Source organism: Nicotiana tabacum, chromosome 17 (assembly GCF_000715075.1).
Source record: "Nicotiana tabacum cultivar K326 chromosome 17, ASM71507v2, whole genome shotgun sequence".
Classification (NCBI taxonomy): domain Eukaryota; kingdom Viridiplantae; phylum Streptophyta; class Magnoliopsida; order Solanales; family Solanaceae; genus Nicotiana; species Nicotiana tabacum.
In genome coordinates this window covers 104,918,226-104,942,373 of record NC_134096.1, presented here as the reverse complement: position 1 = coordinate 104,942,373, position 24,148 = coordinate 104,918,226, and the positions used below count along the sequence as shown (strand labels likewise).

The window sequence follows — 24,148 nt, the reverse complement described above, 5'->3', positions numbered from 1 at the left end:
AAATGACCACTAGCCTTTTCCAATGTATTTCAGAAACTGATTTTATGAGGTCTTGTTGTTTCTCCTTTCAGCTGGTTTTATCGCAAAAACTGATTTATTGTGTTCGCACCCTTCTAACAGCCTCATTCACTGGTGTGATTTTACTGGGTTGTTGTTGTTGTTGCACCCTTCTAACAGCGTTAGGAGCCTGATTTCAACTAAATCTGCCTCTTCTTGGTTATTTTTTTCTTTTTCCCCCTCTTTCTTTTATTTTTGTTGATAAAAATGGTGTCGAGCCAATTTATGCACACCTCGACATGTGTCTGGTTTAGGATTTAGGGGTCATAAATAGTACTATCATTTACAACGTAAATGTGACCATTTTCGGCTCCCATGGCATGCATCACTTACCGAAGCCTTTTGCATATTTTGCTAAGACGTGGTTGATAGGTTATGTGCCCTGTTATGTTTTTATGATCTAACAAACTTAATGATAAGAACTAGATGGGGAACCTGTTACACATCCTCAAAGTGCTCAAGAACAACAAGTCTCAAGTTGGGCATAAGTTCCAACATTCAGAGTCAAAAAGACGACAGAGGGAACAGATGAACATTAGTTCCCTTGCTGACTGTACCAGTCAACTACTCACAACTGTAAAGCCGCTGCAACTATTTCTCTGCACACATGCAACAGTGTGAATAGTGCAACAACTACTTTATGGGGAATGCTTTGTACCGGATATTGCTGCAACTTTATTAACATGAAGCAATGAAGAAAACACACACTTGCACATCCGAGAATTAATCAAGTTTCCTCTCAAGTGTATTGCCATCTTGCAAGTGACTTCCTGGCTTCAAGAACAAAGAACAACATAACGAAGGACCAGTTTCCAACATTGTGTTATTATATGTCCTTAGTTGTATTGCACCTTTGTTAGAGTGATTTACTTGTAATTCCTACTTAGCTTAGCTAGAAGCATTGTGTAGGAAATTATTTGTAAAACCATAAACCTTGTGTTTGTGTCTTGGCTAGAGTTAGTCAAGTTATGAGCTTTGTAATAGAGTTATTACAAAGAGGCTTGTAATAGAGTTATTACAAGCGAGTGAGGGATTAAGAGTTTAATTCCTAGATTACAATAGGTTGTAATCTAAAAGTTGCTCGGTTAGTGAAGTTGAAATCCTACGAGTGTAAGTCGTGATTTTTAATCCCGTGAGCTGAGAGTTTTCCACGTAAAAATCTGCTGTGTCATTTACTTATCTCTTATTATGTGTATTCTGTGGGAACTGATAGAGAACCTGGTTCTCTATACAGTTTGGTGGACCCTAAGTTTCTATCAATTGGTATCAGAGCAGGTTCTTTCTATCGGGCTAACACCTAGAAAGGATCCAAATGGCTGCTCCACCAAACTTTGAAGAAGGTCAATCAACCTACAGACCACCAAGATTCAATGAAGTACTATGGATGGTGGAAGACAAGGATGCATGACTTTATAATGGTTAAAGATTCAGAGCTCTGGGATATTATCTGTGATGGACCCTTCGTCCCTATGAAGACCACTAGCGAACCAGTAGTGACAGTTCCCAAGACAAGAAAGGAATACAACGATGCTGACCGCAAAGCTATAGAGAAGAACTTTTGAGCAAAGGATAAAAATGCATTAACTGTGGAACTAGGAGAGGTAGAAAATGAGAGATATGATCTGGTAATCGCAGTGGTTGACCTAAAAGAAACCATCGAGGTTCTAAAAAAAGAAAAGGATGTTCTGATTAAAAAAAATTAAAAATATAGAAAATGAGAGAGATGACTTATTGGTATTTGTCATGGACCTAAAAGAAACAATCGAGGAATTAAAAAAAGGGAAATAGTTCTGGGATTATCCAAAAGGGAAAGGAAGTTGCAAGTGAGGCACACATTACACTTGAAAATGAACTCAAATTTGTGAAATCTAGTATATGTGCTGGACTTGAAATAAATAGACAACTTCAATAAGATCTAGGCAGAGTTAAAAATGACCTAGAAAAATCTCTAAAGTGGACCTGGTCCTCTGATACAATTACTGCCATGTATGCAATCAAGGATGGGAACATGCAGGGAGTCGGATTCCAAAAGGAAAAGATTCTCTAAAATCCACATAGCAAGTATGTTATTATCCCTGATAACCGGTTTTGCACTCACTGTGGCAACACTGGACACTTTAAAGAAAACTGTAAGGCTAGAATTCAGTCCTAACAGAAAAACAAGGTTTTTGTTGAAAAGGTAACTGCTGCTAAGGAACCCAGTCCCTCTGTTAAAAAATGTGTATTGCCTGTCTGGACAAGAAGAAGTTTAATTCGCCCTTTTCCTCACTACAAGGGACCCAAACTTGTTTAGGTTCCTAAGTTTAATCCTTGATTCTCTTGTGCAGGAAGCAGTGAAAGGAAGCAACCAAAAATGGTATATGGATAGTGGCTGCTCCAAGCACATGACTGGAAGCATCAATGATTTCCTTTCACTCAAAGCCCTACAAGGAGGGAGTGTATCTTTTGGCAATGGTAAAAAGGGATACATTCTGGGAGTTGGAATAATTGGGAAGACACTCACCCACTCAATTGAAAATGTATATTATGTGAACGACTTGAAGTATAGCCTACTGGGCGTTTCTCAAATCTGTGACAAGGGAAACAAAGTGGAATTTGTGTTAAAAATCTGCACAGTCATAAATCTCGTGACTGGTGAAGTGGTCCTAATGGCAAAAAGATACAAAAATATTTATGTTACTGATTTTGAGTCCTTGCACAATGGGGATATCAGATGTCTGAGTGTTGTTGATGATGATGCTTAACTATAGCACAGAAGATTGGGACATGCAAGTTTTACGTTGCTGAATAAATTAGACAAGAAGGACCTGGTTCGTGGGTTGCCTAAGTCAAGTTTCAAAGATCACAAGGTGTATGATGCATGTGTGAAAGGAAAGCAAGTCAGGTCCTCCTTCAAGCCCAAAAAAAAAGTAAGCACCTCAAGGCCACTTGATCTCCTTCATATGGATCTGTATGGACCTATGAGGGTTCCAAGTAGAGGAGGAAAGAAGTACATTTTCGTCATAGGGGATGACTACTCCAGGTTCACCTGGACTTTGTTCCTCAGAACCAAGGTTGAAACTTTTCTAGTGTTTGCTGCTTTTGTGAAGAAGATTCAAGTGAAGATGAGCTATAATGTTGTAAGTATAAGATCTGATCATGGCATGGAGTTCGACAACGCAAAATTTGACGAATTCTGTGCTGAAAATGGTATAAGTCTAACGAGCTCGAAACACACACTTAAATTATGCTCGCTAGTCAAAGATAGTATAGTATAATATCGTATCCACAGGGATTGGAGTTAAACAATATTTTCGTAGTTTCTAGATTGATTGCTATTCAAGAGAATCAACAATTGAGATTTATATGATTAATAACTACAATTAACTAAGAGTCTAAAGCTATTGACTAATGACAATCGAAACAAGGAATAAGCAAAGAAAGTTATCAGTGGAAGAATATGGGGTTCTGATAGGATAGGTGCAAGATAATTGTTTGGGATCTAACTCTAGATAATTCACTTCTAATGTTCAAGTGAGTCTCTCGAATTAACTCAATTATTAGTTCAAACGTTCAGCAAAAACTCCTCTCTCGATTAAGATTTAACCTCACAAGATGAACAAATTTAAGCACGTGAAGATATGCAAGAATGCGTAGTGGATTGGTATTTAGAAGAACATCTCTCGATTATCGTCCTAACTAGGTTTAATCAATGATTCAACTAGCCTCTTTCAATTACTAAGAAGAATTAATGAACTCAACCAACAATATAATGCAAAGATATCACAAGTTATGTCTCTCTCGATTACATGAACAAGTGAATATAGATGCAACAGTTAAATCATCCAAAACGCTTCAATACATAAAACTAGAGTTATAATCCACAAACAATCATCAATACACCATATCCATAAAACCCTAAAGGGAACTACTCCATAGATATGGAGCAATTCATCACAAATAAAATTAAAGTATAGGAAAACATAAATTCAATCCAAACTCGGGTCTTGAGTGAGGAACGAATGATGAAATCCTTGTGCTCGTGTTCTTCCAACTCCTCATTAGCCTCCTTAGGTCGAATATGTGTCAAAAGTCTAGAAAATAATATTTTTTCATGTATTTATACCAAGTAGGGTCGGGCCTAGATGAAATAAACTTCTCCTAGCCGAAATAGGATTGTCACTCTGTAAATATTGCACAATGCGGGGCATTAGTGGGGAAATTGAGAGAGCTAGTTCTGACAGGCAGTAAGAATTTTGCACAGCCACGGCGCGCCACGCTCCGCCCCACGTGCCGCACTAGTGCACTTTTCTCAGAGTGCTGAATTTTCTTGCGTTTTGACGTCCAGGTTTGATCCTCGACACCCGAACACGATCCCGGCTTAATCCCTTGGGATTTTACTCAAACTTCAAAGGTCCAAATCACTCAAATTCATTCCATAACATCTACATAGCTCGGAATCACTCCTACAAGGCATACAACACATAATTAGTGCAAAACACTATCAATTAAAGATCAAAACGAATAAAGTGCAGTAAATTGGAGTGCAATAAGCGACTAAAATACGAGATTATAGCCTACCATCAACACCCCACACTTAAACCATTGCTCATCCTCGAGCAATCAAACTATACTTCATATAGACACGACCGTTTTCAACAACTCTCATAAATCATCACATCAGGAATATTTAAAACAGATTAAGTACAATACCGTAACATCCTAGCCTCAAAATTTGACTCAAAAGCACCACGCATTATTTATAACCCACTCACTTATTCTAACACATAGGTCAACGATATTACCTTTCCTTCATGAATTAAGTGCCCTCACACAATAATAGAGAGTAGTTCCACACATAATAGAAATTAAGAACAATTAGGACCTCAAGATAGAAAGAATTCGCTCACTCTCGGAAACAACATTCATGTGCCGCAAAAGATGTACCATAAGTTTGCCCGTAGTGTACTACTCAACTAATTGAGATCATTCAGTCAAGGATCAAGTAGGACTTGAATTGGTTGTAATGTAAGCTGCGGGACAAGTAGGATACATTTAGATATAAGAGTGACTACACCTCCCTAGCACTTAAATACATACATTTCATTATTCAAAACCCCACACTTATGTTAAACCAAAACTCCACCTTCACATCAACAAATTCAAGTACTCACGAGAGGTAAATGATTCAAATAGATGGTCAATTCAAACAAATGGGTAAGGCTTGTAATGTAGTTGCCAAAGAAACAGGATTACAGGCTCAACGGGATTAACTAAGATACATAACAATTATGTGGGTAATAGCATATAACTGGCTCAACAAAGACACGCCTAAATCACTTCCAAGATTGAATAAAACTACTATTTTGCTTTGTAAACTCGCAGGGCAAGTTCTAGACATCAAATGCGATGCACAGAATAACACAAAATCTCACACACACATGGCACATAATTCACTCAGGACCGGATTATCAAGTCACTCTAGTCAAAGCAGTTAAGCAAAGTTAAGATCAACCAATTTAAGGTACTTATACAAGAGTCAAAAAGTGAGCCTAAACGTCACAACTAAAGCACTTACTATTCTCAAGGCATACTAAATTTAAGAGCTATTTCTTTCGAATACTTCTAAAAAATAAAAATAAAACTAACTACACCCGGTTCAAACAAAACCCTTGGAAAAGCACCACGGCACAAAGAAAAACCAAGGAGGAATTTCACTACCTAACAAAAGAAAATATTTTTGTCTTTTTCTTTCGATTTTAATCCCTCAAGAAACCCGTCGAATGATATCCATCATCGGGAAAAATCAAAATTTTCGATTGTTTTTCAATTTTTATGGTTTTTTTTCAATTTTCCAACTACTACAACTAACAAAACTAACACATATACATACAACATACAATTATCCCCCACCCCATACTTTAAGTTGTGGCATGTCCCCATGACACACAATTAAAAAGCATAAGGTAAAGGAAATTTTCATGAACATCTAGTCGGGGTCTGAGTTGAAGTAGGGCTCCATTCCTCGCCTTCGGACTAATGCGCACATCCAGGCAAATAGTTTCTTCTCAGAATTTTTGGGGTACACCCCACACTTATCTTTATCACTCAATGCAGCCTTCTCTTTTGAGCCCTTCACTTTCCATTCAACACTTGCAACTGGTGTTTCCTTTAGTGCCCCATTTTCTTCATTCATATCAAACGTCACCGTCTCCTCACCCACTCTAAGCATGAGTTTCCTCTTGTGTATATCCAATATTGCTCTACCCGTTGCTAAGAATGGTCTTCCTAAGATTAGGGGGACCTCCTTGTTCTCCTCCATATTCACTACTATAAAATTTACAGAAAATACGAACTTATCCACCCAAACTAACACATCTTCCACTATTCCCTCGGGTATTAAGGTTGTTTAGTCTGACAGCTGCAAAGATATTGGCACCAAACTTATCTCTCCAATCTCCTTCTCCAGTTTCCTATAAATAGATAGAGGCTTTAAGTTAATTGATGCACCAGAATCACATAAAGACTTATCAAAATCTATAGTCCCTAATGAACAAGGTATAGTAAAACTCCCTGGATCTCCACACTTTTGTGGGAGTTTATTTTGCAATATAGCACTGCAATGCTTTGTAAGCTTGACCACTAAGTAGGGGTGTTCATGGTTCGGTTTGGGTCGATTTTTCCCTAAAAAAACCAAACCAAGTAAGCCAATTTTTCAAATATTGAAACCAAACCAAATCAATTAAGTCGGTTTTTATTGATTCGGTTATTGTCGATTTTTGTCGGTTTTTCGGTTATTTATCGGGGATTTTCTTAAATATGAGATACACACTACCAAACGCATATTCCGACGACTATATTTTCAACATAACACTATCAAACTAATTTCTCTTTGAGAAATCTATCATTTACCAAGATATATTGATGATAATTGAATCAAATAGTGATGAATAATTTAAGTACTCAATTAAAAATTAATTATTTTTAACATGAAATAAATTCGTGTACTTAGCAAAAGAAATCTATCAATCAAACTAGAATGTAAAGGCAAAGAATTAGATTATTATAATAGTAAAGAACTAGACTAAAAATACAAACGACTAATATGTACCATAAAATTTTAGAAACTTTATATAAAACATATACATATATATAGGTTTAATAAAAAATTTAAATAGCTACTTTTATAGTCGGTTTGGTTCGGTTTTTTTTAGTTATTTTTTTTATTAAAACCAAAACCAAGCCAAATTTGATAGTTTTTTAAAATACAAAACCAAAACCAAACCAAACCTAAAAAGTATCGGTTTTTTTGGTCGGCTTGGTTAGGGGTTTGGGGTTTTTATGAACACCCTTACCACTGAGGTCTCCTCTATTTTCCTCTTCTTTGTCAGGATATCCTTCATAAATTTGGCATAAGCAGGCATTTGTAAGAGCACTTCTATAAATGGTAAGTTTATATGGACTTGTTTTAGCACATCCAGAAATCTCCCAAACTGCTTGTCCAATTTTTCTCTATATATCTTTTGAGGAAAAGGTAAAGCAGGCATATGCTCGCTCTTCTCAGGCTCCTCCCTTCTCAATTTTTCTTCTTCCTTCTTCTTCTTCTTCTTCTTCTCAGTTTTCATTGGGCCTTTCTTCTTCTTGTTATCATCACTTTTCAGCTGCTCCCCACTTTCTTTTGCAATTATCACATCTTTTTGGATTGGGGTGAGATCCTTCAACACTTGCCCACTTTTAAGGTCACAACATTCACTGTTTCTTTGGGATTTCTCTCAGTATCAGCGAGGAGAATTTCTGGAATCCTCTCATAAAATAGAGTGGCTAGCTGTCCAACCTGTCTTTCCATGTTTTGAAAACCAGTACCTATTTCTTTGATAGCTGCTTCATGTTCCCATATAGTTGCGCTATGATTTTCAAGCCTCTCATCAATTTTCAGAATAAAAGCCTTCATGAGATCTTCTATGCCAGACTGAATGGGCTGTTGAGGTTGAAATTGCTGCCTCTGCTGATTTTGGAATGCTGAAGCTCTTTGTCCCTGGGGTGTAGAGTTATTTTGTTGCCATGCATTCACGGTACCCCCAGGTGAACTCCATGAAAAACCGGGGTGCCTTTGACCTATTGCATTTAGTTTCCCACAACATTCACTTCCTCAGTTGAGGCTTGACACTCATGAGTAGGGTGTCCTCTTCCACATATATCACAAGCTGCGTGAGGCTCACTTTGTATCGACGCTAAGTTCAGCTTCCTTATCTCTTTGGCCATTGCGTCAAGTTGTACCTGCACAGATGTGTTAGCATCAACCTGGTGAACACCAGTTGATCTTCTTCTTTCAGCACTCTCAGAAGGCCACTGATTAGCATCTTCAGATAACTCATCAAGAATTGTAACTATCTCCTCTGGAGTTTTTTCATCAACGGGCCTCCAACTGCATTGCTCAATATTCTACGTGAGGCCGGTGTCAATCCATCCCAAAGGTCCTGGAGTTGCATCCAGAGTTCAATTCTGCTATGTTGACACTTTCTAACAATCTCCTTAAACCTCTCCCATGATTCAAAAACAGTTTCATTCTCTTTCTGGCAGAAGTTATGGATTTCTCTTCTAAACTTGCCCGTCTTAGCTGAGGAGAAATATTTATCAAGGAATTTTTTTGTCATCTCCTCCCATGTTCTAATTGATCCCATGGGTAAGCTCTGAATCCACTACTTTGCATAATCTTTAAGAGAAAAAAGGAATTCCCTTAGATACACTGCATCTTGTGACACACCATTGTATTGAAAGATGTTCATAATCTCCTCGAAGTCCATTAGATGTGTGTTTGGATCTTCGTTTGGCTTCCCTCTGAAGATACAACAATTCTGAAGGGTTTGAAGCAACTCTTGCATTAACTCCAAATTGTTTGCTGCAATTGGAGGTGGTCTAACACTTGATAAACCTTGATTGTAGACCGGTCTAGGATAATCGCCAAGTGGTCTCCCAGGCAAGGATTGATGTTGATTGAGTCTGAGACCCCTCTCTTCTTTATAGATGTTCTGCGCATCTCTAATAGCTGCTTCCTCAGCATCCCGTGCAGCTTGTTCTCTTTATTGGGATGCTTCTTTCGTAGCCAAATCCACATTATCTTCACTGTTTCCAGCGATAAGTTCTTTGGTTAAAGATAGCCCAACCTTTTCTGTTGTCTCTGTGAGATTTCTTTCCTTCTTCAGCTGTGGCAGTTGTTTTTCAATTTCTGGCTCGTATGGTAGCACTTCCTTCACAGAAGTTCTAGTCATGCACCACTCTGAACCTATAACCTGCGCACAGTCAAAGAAAAATTCCAAAATTAGCACTATAAACTATTTCAAACACTATTGATTGCCAATCCCTAGCAACGACGCCAAAAGTTGACGCGCTCGAAACACACACTTAAATTATGCTCGCTAGTCAAAGATATAGTATAATATCGTATGCAAAAGGATTGGAGTTAAACAATATTTTCGTAGTTTCTAGCTTGATTGCTATTCAGGAGAATCAACAATTGAGATTATATGATTAATTACTACAATTAACTAAGAGTCTAAAGCTATTGACTAATGACAATCGAAACAAGGAATAAGCAAAGAAGGTTATCAGTGGGAGAATATAGGGTTTTGATAGGATAGGTACAAGATAATTGTTTGGGATCTAACTCTAGATAATTCACTTCTAATATTCAACCGAGTCTCTCGAATTCACTCAATTATTAGTTCAAACATTCAGCAAAAACTCCTCTCTCGATTAGGTTTTAACCTCACAAGATGAACGAATTTAAGCACGTGAAGATATGCAAGAATGCGTAGTGGATTGGTCTTTAGGAGAACCTCTCTCGATTATCCTCCTAACTAGGTTTAATCAATAATTCAACTAGCCTTTTTTTTTTATCACTAAGAAGAATTAATGAACTCAACCAACAATATAATACAAAGATATCACAAGTTATACCTCTCTCGATTACATGAACATATGAATATAGATACAATAGTTAAATCATCCAAAATGCTTCAATACATAAAACTAGAGTTATAATCCACAAAAAATCATCAATAAACCATATCCATCAAACCCTAAAGGGAACTACTCCATAGATATGGAGCAATTTATTTCAAATCAAATTAAAGTATAGAAAACATAAATTCAATCCAAACGGGTCTTGATTGAGGAAAGAATGATGAAATTCTTGTGTTCGTGTTCTTCCAACTCCTCCTTAGCCTCCTTAGGTCTAATATGTGTCAAAAGTCCAGAAAATAATATTTTTCATGCATTTTTACCAAGTAGGGTCGGGCCTAGATGAAATCACCTTCTCCTAGCCGAAATAGGATTGTCACTCTGTAAAAATTGCACAGTGCGGGGCATTAGTGGGGAAATCCATAAAGCTAGTTCTGACAGGTAGCAGGAATTTTGCACAGCCACGGCGCGCCACGCTCCGCCCCACGTGCCGCACTAGTGCACTTTTCTCAGAGTACGGATTTTTCTTGCGTTTTGACGTCCAGGCTTGGTCCTCGACCCCCGAACACGATCCCGGATTAACCCCTTGGGTTTTTACTCAGACTTCAAAGCTCCAAATCAGTCAAATTCATTCCATAATATCTACATAGCTCGGAATCACTCCTACAAGGCATACAACACATAATTAGTGAAAAACACTATCAATTAAAGCTCAAAATGAATAAAGTGTAGTAAATTGGAGTGCAAGAAGCGACTAAAATATGATATTATAGCCTACCATCGAAGTCATAATTTTTCAGCTCCAAGAACACCCTAACAAAATGATGATGTAGAGAGGAAAAATAGGACTCTTAAAGACATGGCAAAATGCTGATCAACAGTGGTATTGTAAAATGTTTCAGGGCAGAGGCAGTCAACACTGCATGCTACTTAGTGAACAAGTACATGATCAGGTCCCTCTTGAACAAAACCCCGTATGAACTGTTGAACGGGAGAAACCCCAAGCTAACATATTTAACAACGTTTGGCTGTAAATGTTTTGTTCTCAATAATGGGAAGGAAGCACTGGGAAAATTTGATACCAAAAGTGATGAAGGAATCTTTCTCGGCTATTCATCACAAAGCAAAGCTTACAAGGTATACAACAAAAGAACTCTATGTGTTGAGGAAAGCATACGTGTGATCTTTGATGAATCACACCACCTATGTGGGAAAGATTCACATGATAAGATTAATCAAGATGGAGAGAAGTTAAAGGTACCTGGTGAAGTTATTTATATGGCAAATGGAAAGGCTGACATGATGAGTCGGGTCAAGGAGTCAAATGAAGATGGTACAGTTGTATCTCCAACTGATATAGAGGAACCTGGTCCCTCCATCATAACAACTAAAGCAGAAAACGGAGTGGTTGATGCCGCACAAGGAACCCACGATGCTGAGGTGAGAACTGGCACTCATGTCTACAATGGATCTCATTCAAAGGAACACGGATCCTCTCACAATGAGATTCAAGTGTCTAACTGGAAACACAAAAGTTCACACCCTCTTCAAAATATGATCACTCCTCTTGACTCATGGATTCAAACTAGATCAAAGTCAAGAAACTCCCTTGCCTTCTCAGCCTTTCTCTCTCAAATCGAGCCTAAAGATATCAAGGAAGCATTGAAAGATGCTGACTGGATTACTGCTATGCAAGATGAACTCCATCAATTTGAGAGGAACAACGTATGGCACCTGGTTCCTCGACCCTCAGATAGAACTGTTATAGGAATTAGGTGAGTGTTCAGAAACAAACTTAATGAGTTTGGGAACACAACAAGGAACAAGGCAAGGTTAGTAGTTCAAGGCTTCAATCAAGAATAAGGGATCGACTATGATGAAACTTTTGCTCCAGTTGCTCGAATGGAAGCCATCAGAATCCTTATTGCCTTTGCATCTCATATGAAATTCAAATTGCTCCAAATGAATGTCAAAAGTGCATTTCTGAATGGATATCTAAAGGAGAAAGTCCTCGTCAAACAACCACCCGATTTTGAATATCATGAGCATCCTAAGCATGTATTCAAACTTGACAAGGCATTATATGGACTGAACCAGGGCCCTCGTGCATGGTATGAAAGGTTGTCCAAATTCCTCCTTGAAAATGGCTTTATAAGAGGAAAAATTGACAACACCCTATTTCTAAAGAAATGGGAGAGGAACCTTCTCATTGTGCAAATCTATGTTGACGACATCATCTTTGGTGCAACAAATGATTCCCTGTGTGAAGAATTTGCAAAGCTTATGGGAAGTGAGTTCAAAATGAGCATGATGGGGGAATTAAATATTTTCTTGGGACTGCAAGTTAAGAAAACTCCTAAAGTCACGATGATAATTCAGCATAAGTACATTATAGAGCTCCTAAAGAGATTTGAGACGGAAGGTTCAAAAGTCATTGATACCCCTATTGCCACAGCCACTCGTATGGACATGGATGAACCTGGTTCTCCAGTGAACGAAACCATGTACATAGTTATCACTGGTTCACTCTTGTATCTCATATCTAGTAGACCAGATATTGTATTTAGTATGGGATTATGTGCTAGGTTTCAATCTAGTCCAAAGGAATCTCATCTGAAGGCTGCCAAGAGAATTCTAAGGTATCTCAAAGGAACGCAGGACCTGATTCTCTACTACCCTTCAGGAGACAATTTCGATTGATTGGGTATGCTGACACTGATTATGCTGGTTATCTAGTGGATAGAAAAAGCACTTATGGCATGGCACATTTTCTGGGATAGTGTCTGATTTTATGGGGTACAAGGAAATAAAACTCTGTGGCTCTTTCAACTGCAGAAGCTGAATATGTGGCAGTTGCCTCTTGTTGTGCTCAACTGTTGTGGATCAAGCAGCAACTGGAGGACTTTGGTGTATTCTCTGATTGTGTGCCTTTATTGTGTGATAACACCAGTGCTCTAAACATGGCAAAGAACCCAGTTTAGCATAAGAGAACAAAGCACATTGATGTGCGACATCATTTTCTCAAAGATAATATTGAAAAAGGTCTTATCTGCATGAAGTTCTGCAAAACAGAAGACCAAGTAGCAGATATCTTCACTAAAGTACTGAGCAAAGAGCACTTTAAAAAGAATCGATTGACACTGGGGTTGATAAAATCAAACTGAGCACCTGGTCCCTCAATGATTGGCTATGAAAGAATGAATAGGTAAAAACAGCTAAAAAGTGTTTTCTGAAAAGTTCTAACTCATTTATATACCATTACAGGTAGACACGCATGGCAATTACAGAGCAAACAAGAAGCTAGTGTCATTGCATCTTGGTAAAAAGATGAGGCTCACATTTACAAACCTAAGTCGGGGAACATGGTTCCCTTGACTCAGTTTAGTAGTTCCTTTGTACTCTCATGCACATTATTTTAACGGCTGAAAACATTCCACGTCATTAAAATTTCAGTTTCTCTTTTCAATCTCTATAGAACCCAAACGTCGTACCCATTACTAAACGACCCGTCTACCCAGCAACATATACCCATTTGTAACGGGTCCCTCACCCTCTTTAAATAAACACAAATGTTGTCTCATTCATCACTATTCACATCAAAGCTAAAAATTCCCTTTTTCTCTCAAAACCAAACACTATTTCTCTTTTGTTCTCACTACAAATCATCACTATGTCTGAAAATCTAGAAGCCTCAAACGTTGCCAGTACAGTCCCCACTGTGTCTTCGTCTCACGAAGTACAAGAACGAGAGTTTGAGTCCCCTGTGTCACCCAGTCAAAACTCAACACCAGACCCCCAACCACCTACTACGTCTTCTCCAACCCAATCGAGTTCTGGTTCTCACCAGAGTCGCAAGACTTAGAACCCCAAAAGTTTGTTGTTGCGACCTCGTCTTCTACCTTGCCAGAAAAAATGGCAGAGGGAGAAACAGTAGATGGTGACGAAGGTCAGGAAGTTTCCAGTCTGAAAGTTGAAGAGAGCACTGAAGCCCAACAGACTGTGGTTCGTAGTAGTGAAGGTTCAGCAACGACCATTCCAAGCTTCGATTTGAATGTTGCCAACTCCACAGGTAATATTCCTCATGTGTCTTCTGAATCTACTTTGGGGATAAATGAACAAGAAGCCATTGATAATATGTTATTAATCGCTGCTGAGTGAGGTTTGGTTGGTGGTTATAAGGATGTTAATGAGACCATTGGGTCTCAAGGGGAAGGTGAAGGTCATCAGGAAGAGAGTAGGGAACTCGTGCTCTTTGAAGATCTAGCACCTGATAGTACTACCGGGTAAACAAATGAGGGTCCTATTCCCTCAACCCAAGAGGAGCCCTCTGCTCCTACTTGGGATGAAACTCTCTGCTCTTCAAAAGAGCCCCAGGTCAGTACTAATCATGCTCCTTCTCCTCACTTCGATGTTGAGCCTTTAAACTTTGTCATTCTTGAGAAGAGATCTCTATCTGAAAAGGAAAATGAAAATAGTGAGGAATACTATGATGATATGCATATAGCAAGCTTCATTGCTGCTAGAAGTGGAAGGAAAATTCCCAATGCGCCCACTCTAAAAAGACCCACTACCAAGTTGCAAAAGAGGGAAGCCCTTGAAACCGTTTTGAAGAAAAACAAAGAAGAGAAGAAAATGAGGAGGTTGGTGAAAGGGGGAAAGTTGGTGAATGAGGAAGAAGTGCCTCCAGTACTTGTTGTTGATATTGACTATAAAGAGATGAGTGAGGAACCTGCTTCCTTAATTCGTAAGTCCTCCAAGAAACATGTGATTCCAAAACCCAGGAGAGAGCCATCTGTGAAAGCTGTGGAAGTTGAATATACTGAGGTAGACAAGTCTGGTGAGAAGGTGTCTGAAAAGTCTAGTGAGAAAGTGTCTGAGAAGTCTGCAAAGAAAGAGAAAAGTGTGAGAAATTCTGTGAAAAGGAAGGTTGGTGACAACGAGGAACCTGGTTCCTCCACGAAGGCCAAAGTAAGTGTGGCCAAGTATGAAAGCAGAGCAAACCTGAGAAAATAAAGGGTATCGTGGGGCAGAACATTTTCCCCTGATATTCTGGACATGACAGGGATGTGTAAACTGATTGATATTTGTGAGTTTCAAAAGTGGACATACTTGTTCACCAATGAGAGCCCCAAGGTGTATGAGGAAGAAGTGTGCAGCTTCTATGCAGACATGTTCACAGTGGAAGATGACAATATCTATTTGTTCACAAGGGAACATTTTGGGGGTGCCAACTTGTCACGACCCAAAATCCCGCCACAGGCGTCGTGATGGCACTTAGTCTCTAAGACCAGGTAATCCGATTCTAATAACAATTCAAGCCATTTTTTTTTATATAAACCAACAACGAAAATAATGACAAATATAACAACCTCCCAAGACTGGTAATACTGAGTCACGAACTCTAACTGAATACATGAAATGATCTCAAGGATCGAATACTCAATATTGTTTGATTAATAATTAAAAGTACAATAAAATGGAAAGACTTCAAGGGACTGCGACGACCAATCAGCTCTACATTGAATCCTTGCGATCACACTTTAACTCTGTCCGAATCTGATAGCTCCAATACCTGGCTCTGCACAAAAATATGCAGAAGTGTAGTATGAGTACACCACGGTCGGTACCCAGTAAGTATCAAGACTAACCTCAGTGGAGTAGTGACGAGGTACAGTCGAGTCACTCACTAGTCTAATAACCTGTGCAATATAGTACACAAAAATAATAGGAAACAAATAACAATGATGGCAACAATAATCAACCAGTGATATACACAACAGGGCGACAAGAATACCATAAATATTGCGCAACAAATAATGAATACAAGTACAACCAATTAATCAAGTCCTTCCAATATAAATTTTTCGCCTATATGTTTTTCAAATAGAAATCTTCAGGATATAATACTTTCAAATAAATCTCTTTCAAATCTAATTCCTTCAAATAAATATTTTTTAAATAAAATTCTTTCAACTAAATCTCTTTTGAATATAAGCCACCCTTTGACACAACATTTCAAAATCAAAAAATATGGGTCTCAGCCCACTCTTATAATTCCACGGCACCTCGTGCCAATTTCTCTATCACAACCGCACAGACAACTCACGTGCCAAATATCATCATCATTTAACCATGGCACCTCGTGCCCACATTTTATATCATAACTACACGGACAATTCACGTGCCAATATCATCATTATTTACTCATGGCACATCGTGCCCACATTTCATATCACAACTGCACGGACAGCTCACGTGCCAATATCATCATTATTTACTCACGGCACCTCGTGCCCACATTTCATTTCATAATTCGCTTGGCAATAACTACATGCTCCCAATTTCAACATAGATCAAACTATTATCAATTTACCAACAACAAGACAAATTGCACAAGGTATAAAAATGAACACAAGGAAAATCACAACATTACATGAAAATTACCTACGCAATAATCTCACATCATCACATATCATCCCTGACAATAGCCACACCTATCACTCCTATAATAGCCTCCCTTATCCCTCCGCCCTGACAATATCAATAGCCTCCCTTATCCCTCCGCCCTGACAATATCAATAGTCACCCTTATCGCTCATATAGCCACCCTTATCTCTCATATAGCCACCCTTATCGCTCATATAGCCACCCTTATCTCTCATATAGCCACCCTTATCCCTCCGTCCAAAAAATATCCCAACACACATAACAACAATGAAATTCCACCCTTATACCCACATAATATCAACAGTGAAATGCCACCCTTATATCCTCAAAATAATAACTCAAATAACACAACAATATACACGGAATATTATCACGGCAACATAACAAAATCAATTCATATCACAATTTTCCCAATGGCCACAACCAATTCCAAAGATATAACAAAATTAATTAATTTCAACACAAATAGCCCAAGGCTCCACACAATGTGTATAAAACCTCAAAACAACAATAGCGATGGAAAATACTCAGTATAGGGCAACGCCTTCATTAATCCAAATTCTTGATGATTATATAACTCCTCGGTTTAAACTTATTTCATTAATTATTTGCAGATGAAAAATCCATAATATAATTATTTTCAGGAAATATCAAATCACCAAACTCACGGAATTCACCTAAATATACAAGCAATAACCACATAAAATTGTTATATAAAAACAAATTCAACAAACGCGAATTGAGCCATGGCAAATAGATGATTTAATAAATGCCAACAATTATCCAATTTACTACACAATATGCCTAAGACTTTAACCCAATCAATTTTGCACATATAAGACCGAGTACGTACTCGTCACCTCGCGTACACGGATTTTCACATTTCACAAATGTCATATAAGACTCGATGCCTAAGGGGTAATTCCCCCACTCAAGGTTAGGCAAGATACTTACCTTTTTGAAGTTATGCCGATATTCCAAAATTGCTTTCTTGCTTGAATTGACCTCCGGATAACTCAAATCTATCCAAATTAATTGTATAACTTCAATAAAATTCATCGGAAATAATTACAGATAATAAAACGTCGACTTAAAATTTCATTCTAAAAAGTCAACTAAAGTCAACGCGGGGCTTGCCTCTCGGAACCCGATAGAATTTTCATGAAATCCGAATACCCATCAAATTTACTAAATTCCAATAACAAATCGTCCCTAAAATCTTGAATTTTTGTTTTTATAAAATTTCTACAATATTCCCCAAATTTTCATCTCAAACTACTAATTAAATGATGAAAACAATGATATATTCATGTATATTAACCAAATGCGAGTTAGAATCACTTACCCCGATGAGTTTCTTGAAAATCCCACGAAACATTGCCACAAACCGAGCTCCCAAAGTTCAAAAATAAAAAAATGAGATGAAACCCTCACGCATATAGTACAAAATCTGACCCCCATTGTGATGACCGCACATTTATTTGTGCGGTCGCACATCCCGGATGTTGCGGTCGCACTCAAAATTATGCGGCCGCACTTCTGCAGCTCAACACTACCAGGCTTCAGTAAATTGACCATACCTTTCTCTACATATGTGCAAATGATAATTGGTTTACCTTTCTGGAAACTAGATTCAAAGGCTACAATTTTTGTTTTTGAATTATCTCCAAATTCCTTATAGATTAAAAGATATAAGCCTACGAAGTCAGAATATTGAACCTGCAGAACTCCCCTGGAGTGCGGCCGCGAGCAAAATTGTGCGGGCGCGGAAAGCATTGTGCGGCCGCGGTCAGAATTATGCGGTCCGCACTTTTCTTTTACGGTCCGCACTTTTTCCCTTGCCTCAACACTCAAAAATGTGCCCCCGCACTTCCAAAAGTTCCACAACAACATTAGAGTGCCGAAATACCCGGACTCGCTCAAAACTCACCCCGAAACTCATTCGAACCACTCGAGACCCCGTACGAATGTACCAACAAGTCCTATAACATGATACCAACTTAGTCGGGCCCTCAAATCATATCAAAAAATATCAAAAATACAAACCGCACTCCAATTCAAGCCTATTAAAACTAAGAAAATTCCAACTTCTACGATCGATGCCGAAACCTATCAAATCAAGTCTGATTGACCTCAAATTTTGCAAACAAGTCATAAATGACATAACGGAGGTATTCAAATTTTCAGAATCGGATTCCGGCCCTGATATCAAAAAGTCAACTCCCGGTCAAACTTCCAAACTTAAATTTCTATTTTAGCCATTTCAAGCCTAACTTAACTACGGACTTCGAAATAATTTTTCGGACATGCTCCTAAGTCCAAAATCACCATACGGAGCTGTTAGAATCATCAAAATTCTATTCTGGAGTCGTTTACTCAAAAGTCAACTCTTCGGTCAACTTTTTTCTTTTAAGCTTCTTAAATAAGAATTGTTCTTTTAATTTAATCCTAAATCATCCAAAAACCAAACTCGACCACACATGCAAATCATAATACACATCACAAAGCTGATCGTGACCTTAAGTCGCTGAACGAGATGCTAATTATTTGAACGACAAGTCGGGTCGTTATATTCTCCCCCTCTTAAACATATCTCCGTCCTCAAACGTGCCAAGAATTATTCTTAGGATATTAAATTACTCAGTGTATTCTTACACACATACTCGTAGGTGATTCTACGTCACCGCAATTTTTACATGGGTTTTACACCACCATCTCAGTTGAGATTATTTACTTTTATCCATATTTATACACTGTAAAACTAATTTCTTACACTCCAAATATTTTCAAAAGGCCTCATTTTCACATCAACGCACAGTATTAGTTTCAACCAGCTGTAGCAACTCGTACCTACACACACGTCATACGTATGCCTATAACCATACCCCTGGTCATAATAGTTGTTCATAATTAATTCCAGCATCCTCAATTAACCTCATATTAATCAAACCCTCATTTTAAATTTTCGCAATACTAACAGCAATTTACCCGAATTAACGAGTCACATTTAACGCCACATGGGCACTCACATCGTGGGGCTAGAACTTCAATATTTACGACATAATTATGGCTAAATATGCACAGAAACACATAAAATAATTATCAAATAAGCCTAACAGGCATGACTCCCTATCAGTACTATAGTACAATTTAAATTTCATAAAGGGAGAATTTACACTCATAAATTTTTTACCACAAGGACCTCGTCCTTATATAACTTCCACTGCGGCTTGTAGCCCAGTTTAAATATTTCACACCATATAAAAATGTGAGGATCTCGTCCTCAACTCCGAATCACAAGTATTTTGCGCATTGTGCCAATCGAAATTTTCAATTTCCTCTCTTTCTTCTTTTCAATAAATTTCGTAAACAACTTTCACAACACATAATGAACCCCCATTCCAATAGGGCATATAATTCATAAAATTGAAATCAATTATTCCGAAATCACATCAAAACCCACTGTAGAGAGTATTAGAAAGTTATTTTTAGACTTATAGTCCTCAATGGTGTAAAAAATAAAAATGATAGACACGGGCTAACATCATCAAATCTCCCAACAGAGATAAACATATAAGTGGATCACAAAATTACGAAGCTCACCCATAAGCGGAACATAATAGGAGGACTCGCCTCAATATTCAGAACCGAATCAAATTAAGGAGAAATATCCCTTTATAAGAAATCGGGATCATACCTGTAACGACACCATCTGGTGCAGTGGCCTCCGCCACACTATAGCAAACATATCAACGGGCTGGGCCTCCCCATCTAGGGCGCCCTTTACCCGCCTGTCCTCCACCCCTAACTGGTTGTGCACGTGGGGTAGTAGCTGTAGAGGGGCCCATAGCCTGAGTGTTCTGATAAAATCCACCCCTCCCAAATATGGAACAATCCCTCATGATGTGCCTAGTATCACCACACTCATAACAACCCCTCTGAGGTCGCGATTGCTCATACTGAGTCTGTGCCAGATAACTGGAATAACCATTATAAGAATTCCGTATTGGTGGTATACTATAAGAACTTACTGGAGCACCCCGAGTACTCTGATGTGCGGACTGAGCTGGTCGACTGCTCGAGCCTTCGCCATATTGGGTCATAGCTGAAGAGTAAAATCCACTGAACCCTCCAGATCTTCGAGACCTTTTAGCCTCCTTAGACTCCCTTTCCTCACCTAGAACACCCTCAATCCTCCTCGCAATCTCCACTACTTGCTGAAATGGAGTATCAGTTTGCAACTCTCGATCCATGCATATTTTAAGATCATAATTGAGCCCCTCAATGAATATGCTGACTCGCTCTCTGACTGTAGGAACTAAGATAGTGCATGACGGGCTAACTCACTGAACCTGATGGCATATTCTGACACTGTCATAGTGCCTTGATGCAACCATTCAAACTGTGTGCGCCACGCATCTCGGAGAGTCTAGGGAACAAACTCTTTCAAAAACATTTTCGAAAATTGAGCCCAAGTTGGTGGTATTGCATTGGATGGTCACCTTCTTCATAAACTTGCCACCACTGATACGATGTGCCTGACAGCTGAAATGTAGTAAAGGCAACTCTGATCACTTCCACAATACCCATGGTGCGGAGAATACGGTGACACTTTTCTAGAAATTCTTGGGCATCCTCTGAAGCTGTGCCATTGAAAGTAGGTGGACTATACCTCTTAAACCTCTCAAGTCTCTTTTGTTCTTCTTCTGTTGCCTCTAGCCTGACCTCAGGCTGAACACCTCAGGCTGAACAGGAATAACAGGTTGTACCGGTACTTCACCGGAAACCTGACCAATGGGAACTCGCTGCTCTGGAGTACAGGCGATAGGAATCTGAGTTACTCCCCCAATCTGTGAAATATTTGGTGCAACAAAGATCAATCCTGCCTGAGTTAATGTACCAAACATATTCAAGAACTAGGCTAAAGTCTCCAGAAGTCCGGGGGTAACAACACGTGCTTCTGGTACCTATCCCCCAACTGGAGCTACTAGCGACTCCTTAACTGCTGCTCTAACAGGTGATCTAGACGTGGCACGTGCCCTTCCTCCGCCTCTATCTCGGCCTCTACCTCAGCCCCGGCCTCTTGCGGCCCCAGCAGTATGCGCGGGTGCCTGCTCAGCTGACCCGATAGTACATGTCCTCACCATATGTGAGAGAATAGAGATACAAAGGCTCAAATTCCACAATCAATAAATCCGCATGACAGGAATGAAAGAAATGGAAATTTTCTAACAATTTTGTAGCCTCTCGAAGATAAGTACAGACGTCTCCGTACCGATCCGCAAGACTCTACTAGACTCGTTCGTGACTCGTAAAACCTATGAACCTAGAGCTCTGATACCAACTTGTCACGACCCAAAATCCCGTCACAGGTGTCGTGATGGCACTTAGTCTCTAAGACCAGGTAAGCCGATTATAATAACAATTCAAGACATTTTTTTTATATAAACCAACAACGGAAATAATTACAAATATAACAACCTCCCAAGACTGGTAATACTGATTCACGAACTCTAACTGAATACATGAAATGATTCAAGGATCGAATACTCAATATTGTTTGATTAATAATTAACAGTACAATAAAATGGAAAGACTTCAAGCGACTGCGACGACCAATCAGCTCTACTTTGAATCCTTGCGATCATACTTTAACTTTGTCCGAGTCCGATAGCTCCAATACCTGGCTCTGCACAAAAATGTACAGAAGTGTAGTATGAGTACACCACGGTCGATACCCAGTAAATATCAAGACTAACCTCAGTGGAGTAGTGACGAGGTACAGTCGAGACACTCACTAGTCTAATAACCTGTGCAATATAGTATACAAAAATAATAGAAAATAAATAACAATGATGGCAACAATAATCAACCAGTGATATACATAGCAGTGCGACAAGAACACCATAAATATTGTGCAACAAATAATGAATACAAGTACAACCAATTAATCAAGTCCTTCCAATATAAATTTTTTACCTATATGTTTTTCAAATAGAAATCTTCAGGATATAATAGTTTCAAATAAATCTCTTTCAAATCTAATTCCTTCAAATAAATATTTTTCAAATAAAATTCTTTCAACTAAATCTCTTTCGAATAAAAGTCACCCTATGACACAGCATTTCAAAATCATAAAATACGGATCTCAGCCCACTCTTATACTTACACGGCACCTCGTGCCAATTTCTCTATCACAACCGCACGGACAACTCACGTGCCAAATATTATCATCATCATTTAACCACGGCACCTTGTGCCCATATTTCATATCATAAATGCATGGACAACTCACGTGCCAATATCATCATTATTTTCTCACGGCACCTCGTGCCCACATTTCATATCACAACTGCATGGACAGCTCACGTTCCAATATCATCATTATTTACTCACGGCACCTCGTGCCCACATTTTATTTCATAATTCGCTTGGCAATAACCACATGCTCCCAATTTCAACATAGATCAAACTATTATCAATTTACCAACAACAAGACAAATTGCACAAGGTATAAAAATGAACACAAGGAAAATCACAACATTCACATGAAAATTACCAACGTAACAACCTCACATCATCACATATCATCCCTGACAATAGCCATCCTTATCTCTCTTATAGCCACCCTTATCGCTCCTATAAACACCCTTATCTCTCCTATAGCCACCCTTATCACTCCGCCCAGACAATATCCCAACACACATAACAATAGTGAAATACAACCCTTATACCCACATAATATCAATAGTGAAATGCCACCCTTATATCCTCAAAATAATAACTCAAATAACACAATAATATACACGGAATATTATCACGGCAATATAACAAAATCAATTCATATCACAATTTATCCAATGACCACAACCAATTCCAAAGATATAACAAAATCAATTAATTTCACAACAAATAGCCCAAGGCTCCACACAATGTGTATAAAACCTCAAAACAACAACAGAGATGAAAAATACTCAGTATAGGGCAACACCTTCATTAATCCAAATTCTTGATAATTATATAACGCCTCAGTTTAAACTTATTTTATTAATTATTTGCAGATGAAAAATCCATAATATAATTATTTCCAGGAAATATCAAATCACCAAACTCACGGAATTCACCTTAATATACAAGCAATAACCACATCAAATTGTCATATAAAAACAAATTCAACAAACGCGAATTGAGGCATGGCAAATAGATGATTTAATAAATGCCAACAATTATCCAATTTACTACACATTATGCCTAAAACTTTAACCCAATCAATTTTGCACATATAAGCCCGAGTACGTACTCGTCACTTCGCGTATACGGATTTTCACATTTCACAAATGGCACATAAGACTCGATGTCTAAGGGGTAATTCCCCTACTCAAGGTTAGGCAAGATACTTACCTTTTTGAAGTTATCCCGATATTCTAAAATTGCCTTCTTGCTTGACCTCCGGACAACTCAAATCTATCCAAATTAATTGTATAACTTCATTAAAATTCATCAGAAATAATTACTGATAATAAAACGTCGACTTAAAATTTTATTCTAAAAAGTCAACCAAAGTCAACATGGGGCCCGCCTCTCGGACCCGACAGAATTTTCATGAAATCCAAATACCCATTCCGATACGAGTTCAACCATACCAAATTTATCAAATTCCGATAACAAATCGTCCTCCAAATCTTGAATTTTAGTTTTTATAAAA

General features: G+C 38.4%; 1 non-coding gene across 1 annotated transcript; it reads left to right on the top strand.

The window, feature by feature from the left end:
• The first annotated feature begins 8,535 nt into the window (after positions 1 to 8,535).
• LOC142172204 (small nucleolar RNA R71) lies at positions 8,536 to 8,642 on the top strand. The gene has a single exon (XR_012701580.1). It is a non-coding gene; the product is annotated as a small nucleolar RNA R71 (small nucleolar RNA).
• Positions 8,643 to 24,148: the final 15,506 nt, after the last annotated feature.